Below are 9,740 nucleotides of genomic sequence, written 5' to 3' on the forward strand. Positions count from 1 at the left end.
GGTTGTAGTAGATGTAGGTGGTGGTTGAAAGCTTATGGTTAGGGTGCTTGTTGAAGGTGGGAGAGTTTGTTACGATTTGTAACAAACTCTTGAAGAGTGTATGAAGGGTGAGAAAGAAACGAGAGAGAGAAGAGGGATATGGCTGTGAGAAAAAGTAGAAGGAATGGGAGTGTGTAGTATAATTCACGAAGGGTTTTGATTTATATGGTGGGGATGCATGAGTATTATGGTGGTCTTGCATATGGAGTAGCATTCCTCTCACAAACTTAATAAACAAGGGTTGTTCAATTATGGTAAGCTCCCACGTGCCCTTTTTCTCTAGCTTTAGTGCATGGACTGTTATAGTAATTGGTGGGGATGTGCTATGCTTGCTGATGGAAAATAATAGAAGCTTGAGTTTGCTTCCAAGCACTTGACTTCTAGCCCTTATATCTATCTCCATACTTAACCAAATAGACTCATTCTTGGCTCATTGTAGAGAGAATGTATGATAGAGCAAGTTTCATGTTGGTGGCGTTTTGAATTATTGCTTGGAAGTATGAGAAAATGACCTGGAAAGATGATGCATTGTCACTGCACTTGGCCTTCGCACGCCTGGCTGGCTTTGGCCTCACGCTTGGATTGAAACGGGACTTGGCTAGGGCGCCACTTTGAAGCTTCATAATTTGCTCGATATGTATTCTATCATCACGCATCATAGCTTAATGGAGAGAGAACATGGCAAGGAGTTGTTTGGTACTTATCTTGATCCCATTGAAGATTTGTGGAGAATAATAATTGGACTCAAAGTTGACCCACCACGTGTTTGTGGAAATGTCTCGTGCGTGACCTGAAATTGTGCCCAGCCGGGTGCAAGACTTTGGCTTTACGAAACAACGACTTTGGAAGCTTGTAATTGTTTCAATATTTATCACAATGGCTCAATTCTTGGCTTGTTGTATAGATGGCATGGCAAAGAATGGAAGCATATCAAGTTTGAACCCATAGCATTTTTGTAGAGCTCTAAAATTAGCAAGAGATTTGGCATGCCACGCGTTTGTTAAAATGCCAGGTCATGACCAAAAATCTGCCTAGCTGAATGACTTGAACAAATGCATTTCTTCTAACTTCAAACCAACATAACTCTTGAATCAAGCTTCAAATGGAAAAACTCCCAACTAGAGGATTGTAGAGGGCTATGATTTGAACGCTTTTGGTGTTGAGCTTGTCTTAAAATTCTGTCGTTTTCAACATGATAATCGAACCTGAAGTCAGCTGCCCAGCCAATTGGAACTTCACTCAAAAATTCTTTAAGTGTAGAACTTTCCTCTTTTGGCAAGTTCCCATTTCAACTAACTTTCCAAATTTGGCAGTTTTGATTATTTCTTGGTTTTTTCTCATTCCCTTGACTTTATTTGACCGGTTTTCCACCAAAAGTCGATATTTGAATAATTCTTCTGATTTTGACCCAAAAGTCAACTGTTCTGATTTTTCCGGCTATTGATGAAGTTCCCGATTAAATCTCTTCCAGTCAAATCCAGTCAAACAAACACATCCACATAGTCAGTATGAGAAGCTTTCCACACACAGAAACCATTCCTGATTAACTGTTGACCAGAAAGTCAACTGGTTGACTTTGGTCAAAGAAACCCTGTTTTAAGGAACCAGATAATTTGCAAGCTTACGCTCTTCAATCCATGCCCTGATTTGAAGCAGAGGGGCACCCCAATCCAGGAGGACTTCAATGAACATGGAGCCACATGATTATACCTCAGTTTTCTTATTCTCTGATCAAACTTCTTTGCAATAGAGCTTTTTCTTGCTAGCCCTTGAATAACACCTGTGATATGAATGCATGGATATGGATTATGACCTAAGTGATGTATGTACATGAGTGCAAAGCCTAAGCCAGTTAGAAGTTAAAGGGTAGGACAAATTTGGGGTATGACAATGGGTAATAATCGGTTTCTTAAATATTTATTTAATTAAAATAATAAGTTTTATTTGGCTAAAGGGTTTCGACCATTATTATTGGTTGCGATGATTGGCCTATTTTTTTTCATTAAAATTCATTATTATTTATAATCGAACCAATCGATTACGAGGGATAATGGTACAAATTAAATAATAAAATTTCTAAAAAATACTCTCATTTATTATTAGTGATAATTGAATCCATCAATTAAAATTGGTAATAATACACTACTGCTGTTTAAAAAAAAATACACTACTAATCTTTTAACTATGGTGATCAAATCTATTGATCATCGCGGTTAATAGTGCATATTAAAATCAGGGTTGTACGCCCAAATCCTAAAATACTCATTCAAAACTACGAATTTTCATCCCTTCGATCAGACAATTCAAAATGCCTCGCAAAACACAAATTCAAAACTACGATAGGCCATTCAAAAAGTCTTCAAACCATATCACATCAAATTCAAAGGCGTACAACCCTGTCCCGAACTATGTTGACTCTGATTCTCCCTAAGGAGATACGTAGGCACTTGGAAAACCAAGGCGAGTCCCCTTCCCTAAAACCTCAATTCTTTCAAATCTCACTTTTCGCCCTTCACATTTCCTTAGCTATTAACCTCTATAATTTTGCCATAAACCTTCATCTTAGATCAAACTTTAGGAAAGGGTTGAGGGTGCCTAACACCTTCGCTCGACCTGATTATAATAATCTTACCCGGATCTCTTAACTGCGTAGGGTTTCCTATTCGCCCTAGTAGAATAGATGGCGACTCTAAAAGCTATATTTTTAGGGCAGGTTGCTACAGCTGGCGACTCTGCTGGGGAGAAAACTTAATGGTGAATACTATGCTCCTATAGGTTTTGGCAGGGTTTAGGTTTGGCAAACTTTTAGGGTTTGGCTAATTTGCCATTTTTAGGGTTTGGCTAATTTGTCATTTTTAGGGTTTGTCTAATTTGCCATTTTTTAGGGTTTGTGTTTGTTTTTTGTTATTTATTTATTTTTTGCTTAAAAGTTTTTATTTGTTTATGTTAATATATTTGTATTTAATTGCATAACTGTTATATTATATGCACTGCTGGGTATATTATGTTGTGTTAAAACCTAAGTGTGGGAGTTATCCTTGAGACCAGAGGGGACTTGAATCGCCTACGAGTCTCATTGATAACTCCACTCGGAGTGGGTTGAATATTAGGAAATGTCCAAAACGAGGTGATCGGTAAAATAGCAAGTGTACTATTTTGCCTCTGTAGTAATAATAGGGAAATTCCCTGAATGTCGATCTCAAGGACTGCACGTTAATATCGAGTTTAAATAATGGTTCAATTAAACAAAAAACTATATTTGGAGTTTTGTTTGCAAATTGTGACTAAAAATAATTAAATTAAGCAGAAAAGTAAATTGGCTTTTTGACAAATATGAGTATTATGCTAGGGTAAAGTGTGTGATTGTTCCTGTAATAACCTTGGATTTAGATCTCTTCAACAAGTTCATAACCTTTAATTACCGCCCTTTAGATTATTTTCCCCTAAGTCCTTAGTGGGAAAACCTTTGAACATTCATCCTAAATCCTAAGTCCTTAGAGAATTATGATGAAATCAAGCCTTTATGTTATCAAGAGTTAATCGGTAACTATAGGGTATCCCTAGTCCTAGGTGATATCTACTATAGTCTAATCGTACAAAAACCTTAACAACCGCTGTCCAGCTGGTTGTTAACCATAAATCAATCTTGTTGGTCCGACAAAGAAAGCATAAAAACCTTGTACAATTAAATTAAATAAGAGAACAAATCTATTGATGAACTCAGGAATTCAAAATCATTACAGAATCAAATCAGGGACACCCCCTAGCATTAGGGTTTAGTTACTCATATTGTTCAAAGAAAACAAAATATAAAATAGAGACATTACAAGAATTGAGATGAAAGTTGATCTTCAATCGCTTCCGTTCATGAAAACCTTCTTCTCTCCCAAACCCTTGTTTTCTCCAATCTTCAATCTTGTATCTTCTCTCGGTCAAAAAGTCCCCTTTTTCATCATTAAAACTCTTCTATATAGTGCATACTCACTTAGGTTGGTTGGAAGTACCCAAAATGCCCCCACAGCTTAACCCATGGAAAAAATATGAAAAAAATCATAAAATCAGCGTCACATGCTGACACGGGCCGTGTCAGCCAACACGGGCACCCGTGTCAGACTTCTGTCATCTTAAAACTTATTTTTTTTCTCCCAGGCCTCCTGACACGGGTGCCCGTGTCAGGTAACACGGCCCGTGTCAGCCCATAACTTCATATTTTGGCTTTGAGTTCTTCATCAAAGTTGTAGCCCTTTTCGTTAGCGAAATTTTGCCACCGGAACCGCGTCAATCGGAGTTACGAAGGTCTAGTTATGATCAAAATACTACACACCTGTCACGATGAGAAACATGCTGAAAATTTCCAGATCTCACACTTGCTAACACGAGTCGTGTCAGCTCCGTGACTTTCATCTCTGTTGCATTTTCTTGGCCACGCTTCATCCTAACACGGCCAGTTTCAGGTGACACAAGTGGTCGTGTCAGACCTCATGTAGCTTGATTTTTCACTTCCTTCGAAACTCCCCTTTTTGTACTTTTTCGCATTGATTTGTCTCGATTTATTCCTTTGAGCCTGCAAACAGTAAAATACACAACCAAAGCATAAAATGTAGAAGAATGAAGTAAAACGCTTGACAATATAAAGCAAAGACGACTAAAATCAATGGTAAATAAACGTGTAAAGACCACTGATCAAACTCCCCCAAACTTAAACCGTTGCTTGACCTCAAGCGACAATTACAAGAGAAAATGACCTTCCAGGAACACCAGTGTTCATACGTGAGATATCCGTTTGTATTGCTCAAGAGACAGTTGGTTCGGCATTCACATGACGCGACGAGTTTCTGTTACAACATTAAACCTCAAGCTCCCCTTTCGGATACCTCTCCAACTATGCTTTGCACTTAAGTCTCTTTCCGATTTTCCTCCTTTTTCATTCAGACAATCATATTAAGGCACTGCATTTTTAAGAATAATCATCACCTGCATGAGACGAATCAAGGCTTCTTATTTTCTTTTCCTGGCACCAAACTAGTAGCATTTGCTACTTTTAATTACCGATGAAATTTTCAAACTTTGCAGTTATATATTGTCCTTTTGGACGACGTTTGGGGATCAATCTCCTTTGGGCTGAATGACCGGGTGAGGGTTACCCAACTTAGCGAGCCAATTGCCTTTTACCGCCTTTCCATCATTTGGCGCCAGCTTTATATCTCTTTTTTTTTTCAATCAGTCATCATGCAAGTGAATCTGAATTATGCCAGACAGTATCAATAAACTACTCGAGGAGTACTTCTCAGGAGACAAGTACTATGGTGCAAATCTACACGTTAGACTCGTATTTCTTTTAGGGAACCAAGGGTGTTTACCAAACCTCTTCTTGTCACATTATTCCAAACTTCCTGTCCTTAAACAATCCTCCCTTCATCTCTATATACTATTCCCGATCGCTTTTTAAGATCAAAACTCTTCAACAAAAATTAAAATTTCGGTCAGAATTTGGGCAGAATTCACTTCATGGTTTCACATCATACCCATAACATAAAAATTATAAAATGCAAAGAGAAGATCCTCCCCCAAACTTGAACTAAACATTGGCCTCAATGTTTCAGAAAGAGCTCGAGAGAGGTGACCCACAGAGGGTATTGCACTCCAATGATCACTTCCGAGATTTCACTAGAGATGCCCTCTTTTATTTCCTGAAAATAAAACAAACAAACAAACAAAGAAATTAATTATTAAAACCGTGGGTTGCCTCCCATGAAGCGCTTCATTTAACGTCGCATGGCTCGACGGTCTATTCCCCTTGTTAGGGTGGCATATATGACACAAAGAACACGCCATCTTTTTTCTTTCTTTTGTTTGGTAGCAATCCCATGAACTTAAAGTACCGATGATGTTGCTGCCAAATCCTTTTCAGCTTAATTTTATTGAACAAGGCATAAATGTCTTCCAATACTTTGTCAATTTCTTGTCTTTCATCTGCCTTGTTGTAAAAATAGTTTTTGGGAATACTCTTTTGTTGAAAATTTTCTTGTTGGATGTCCACCTCTTCACAAATTGTTAAATTTGTGGTTTTATCCAAAACTCGATCATCTTCAAGTTTCCTTATTTCTTCTTCCCCATATTTCTTTTTTACCTCAAATTCTTTTATTCTTACTGCATCCTCTTCATCTGATGTTAAGTATTTTTCTTCTGGTTCCACATACTCTTCTTCCAACTGTAACTTTCTCCAAATAAACCTATCTGGATAAAAGTTAGCTTCCTTACATTCATTCATAAGGATTCTTACCTCCCTCTTATATGCTTTGAAAATTTTAGTCGCCTCTTCCAAGGTGACTCCTGAATCAGGCGACCAACATGCAGGAGATACAGGTGGCAATGTATCAAAACAATACATAGCTACAAAACTCAGACAATTTGTTAGTAGCAAAGTATAGAAGAATTCATGAAGCAAAAATAATTAGCCCTTTTTTTTTCTTTTTTTTATATTAAAATCAAATTCAAATAAACAAAAACAAAAACAAAATTTTAGTTGACGAGCAACAAAATTTCAATTGAACTAAAATCAAAACTATATATTTTAGCAGTCCCCGGCAACGGCGCCAAAAACTTGATCGGTAAAATAGCAAGTGTGCTATTTTGCCTATGTAGTAATAATAGGGAAATTCCCCGAATGTCGATCTCAAGGACTGCACCTTAATATCGAGTTTAAATAATGGTTCAATTAAACAAAAAACTATATTTGGAGTTTTGTTTGCAAATTGTGACTAAAAATAATTAAATTAAGCAGAAAAGTAAATTGGCTTTTTGACAAATATGAGTATTATGCTAGGGTAAAGTGTGTGATTGTTCCTGTAATAACCTTGGATTTAGATCTCTTCAACAAGTTGATAACCTTTAATTACCGCCCTTTAGATTATTTTCCCCTAAGTCCTTAGTGGGAAAACCTTTGAACATTCATCCTAAATCCTAAGTCCTTAGAGAATTATGATGAAATCAAGCCTTTATGTTATCAAGAGTTAATCGGTAACTAATGGGTATCCCTAGTCCTAGGTGATATCTACTATAGTCTAATCGTACAAAAACCTTAACAACCGCTGTCCAGCTGGTTGTTAACCATAAATCAATCTTGTTGGTCCGACAAAGAAAGCATAAAAACCTTGTACAATTAAATTAAATAAGAGAACAAATCTATTGATGAACTCAGGAATTCAAAATCATTACAGAATCAAATCAGGGACACCCCCTAGCATTAGGGTTTAGTTACTCATATTGTTCAAAGAAAACAAAATATAAAATAGAGACATTACAAGAATTGAGATGAAAGTTGATCTTCAATCGCTTCCGTTCATGAAAACCTTCTTCTCTCCCAAACCCTTGTTTTCTCCAATCTTCAATCTTGTATCTTCTCTCGGTCAAAAAGTCCCCTTTTTCATCATTAAAACTCTTCTATATAGTGCATACTCACTTAGGTTGGTTGGAAGTACCCAAAATGCCCCCACAGCTTAACCCATGGAAAAAATATGAAAAAAATCATAAAATCAGCGTCACATGCTGACACGGGCCGTGTCAGCCAACACGGGCACCCGTGTCAGACTTCTGTCATCTTAAAACTTATTTTTTTTCTCCCAGGCCTCCTGACACGGGTGCCCGTGTCAGGTAACACGGCCCGTGTCAGCCCATAACTTCATATTTTGGCTTTGAGTTCTTCATCAAAGTTGTAGCCCTTTTCGTTAGCGAAATTTTGCCACCGGAACCGCGTCAATCGGAGTTACGAAGGTCTAGTTATGATCAAAATACTACACACCTGTCACGATGAGAAACATGCTGAAAATTTCCAGATCTCACACTTGCTAACACGAGTCGTGTCAGCTCCGTGACTTTCATCTCTGTTGCATTTTCTTGGCCACGCTTCATCCTAACACGGCCAGTTTCAGGTGACACAAGTGGTCGTGTCAGACCTCATGTAGCTTGATTTTCCACTTCCTTCGAAACTCCCCTTTTTGTACTTTTTCGCATTGATTTGTCTCGATTTATTCCTTTGAGCCTGCAAATAGTAAAATACACAACCAAAGCATAAAATGTAGAAGAATGAAGTAAAACGCTTGACAATATAAAGCAAAGACGACTAAAATCAATGGTAAATAAACGTGTAAAGACCACTGATCAAACTCCCCCAAACTTAAACCGTTGCTTGACCTCAAGCGACAGTTACAAGAGAAAATGACCTTCCAGGAACACCGGTGTTCATACGTGAGATATCCGTTTGTATTGCTCAAGAGACAGTTGGTTCGGCATTCACATGACGCGACGAGTTTCTGTTACAACATTAAACCTCAAGCTCCCCTTTCGGATACCTCTCCAACTATGCTTTGCACTTAAGTCTCTTTCCGATTTTCCTCCTTTTTCATTCAGACAATCATATTAAGGCACTGCATTTTTAAGAATAATCATCACCTGCATGAGACGAATCAAGGCTTCTTATTTTCTTTTCCTGGCACCAAACTAGTAGCATTTGCTACTTTTAATTACCGATGAAATTTTCAAACTTTGCAGTTATATATTGTCCTTTTGGACGACGTTTGGGGATCAATCTCCTTTGGGCTGAATGACCGGGTGAGGGTTACCCAACTTAGCGAGCCAATTGCCTTTTACCGCCTTTCCATCATTTGGCGCCAGCTTTATATCTCTTTTTTTTTTCAATCAGTCATCATGCAAGTGAATCTGAATTATGCCAGACAGTATCAATAAACTACTCGAGGAGTACTTCTCAGGAGACAAGTACTATGGTGCAAATCTACACGTTAGACTCGTATTTCTTTTAGGGAACCAAGGGTGTTTACCAAACCTCTTCTTGTCACATTATTCCAAACTTCCTGTCCTTAAACAATCCTCCCTTCATCTCTATATACTATTCCCGATCGCTTTTTAAGATCAAAACTCTTCAACAAAAATTAAAATTTCGGTCAGAATTTGGGCAGAATTCACTTCATGGTTTCACATCATACCCATAACATAAAAATTATAAAATGCAAAGAGAAGATCCTCCCCCAAACTTGAACTAAACATTGGCCTCAATGTTTCAGAACGAGCTCGAGAGAGGTGACTCACAGAGGGTATTGCACTCCAATGATCACTTCCGAGATTTCACTAGAGATGCCCTCTTTTATTTCCTGAAAATAAAACAAACAAACAAACAAAGAAATTAATTATTAAAACCGTGGGTTGCCTCCCATGAAGCGCTTCATTTAACGTCGCATGGCTCGACGGTCTATTCCCCTTGTTAGGGTGGCATATATGACACAAAGAACACGTCATCTTTTTTCTTTCTTTTGTTTGGTAGCAATCCCATGAACTTAAAGTACCGATGATGTTGCTGCCAAATCCTTTTCAGCTTAATTTTATTGAACAAGGCATAAATGTCTTCCAATACTTTGTCAATTTCTTGTCTTTCATCTGCCTTGTTGTAAAAATAGTTTTTGGGAATACTCTTTTGTTGAAAATTTTCTTGTTGGATGTCCACCTCTTCACAAATTGTTAAATTTGTGGTTTTATCCAAAACTCGATCATCTTCAAGTTTCCTTATTTATTCTTCCCCATATTTCTTTTTTACCTCAAATTCTTTTATTCTTACTGCATCCTCTTCATCTGATGTTAAGTATTTTTCTTCTGGTTCCACATACTCTTCTTCCAACTGTAACTTTCTC

The sequence above is a fragment of the Vicia villosa genome, unplaced genomic scaffold (genome assembly GCF_029867415.1).
Source record: "Vicia villosa cultivar HV-30 ecotype Madison, WI unplaced genomic scaffold, Vvil1.0 ctg.001932F_1_1, whole genome shotgun sequence".
Taxonomy (NCBI): Eukaryota; Viridiplantae; Streptophyta; class Magnoliopsida; order Fabales; family Fabaceae; genus Vicia; species Vicia villosa.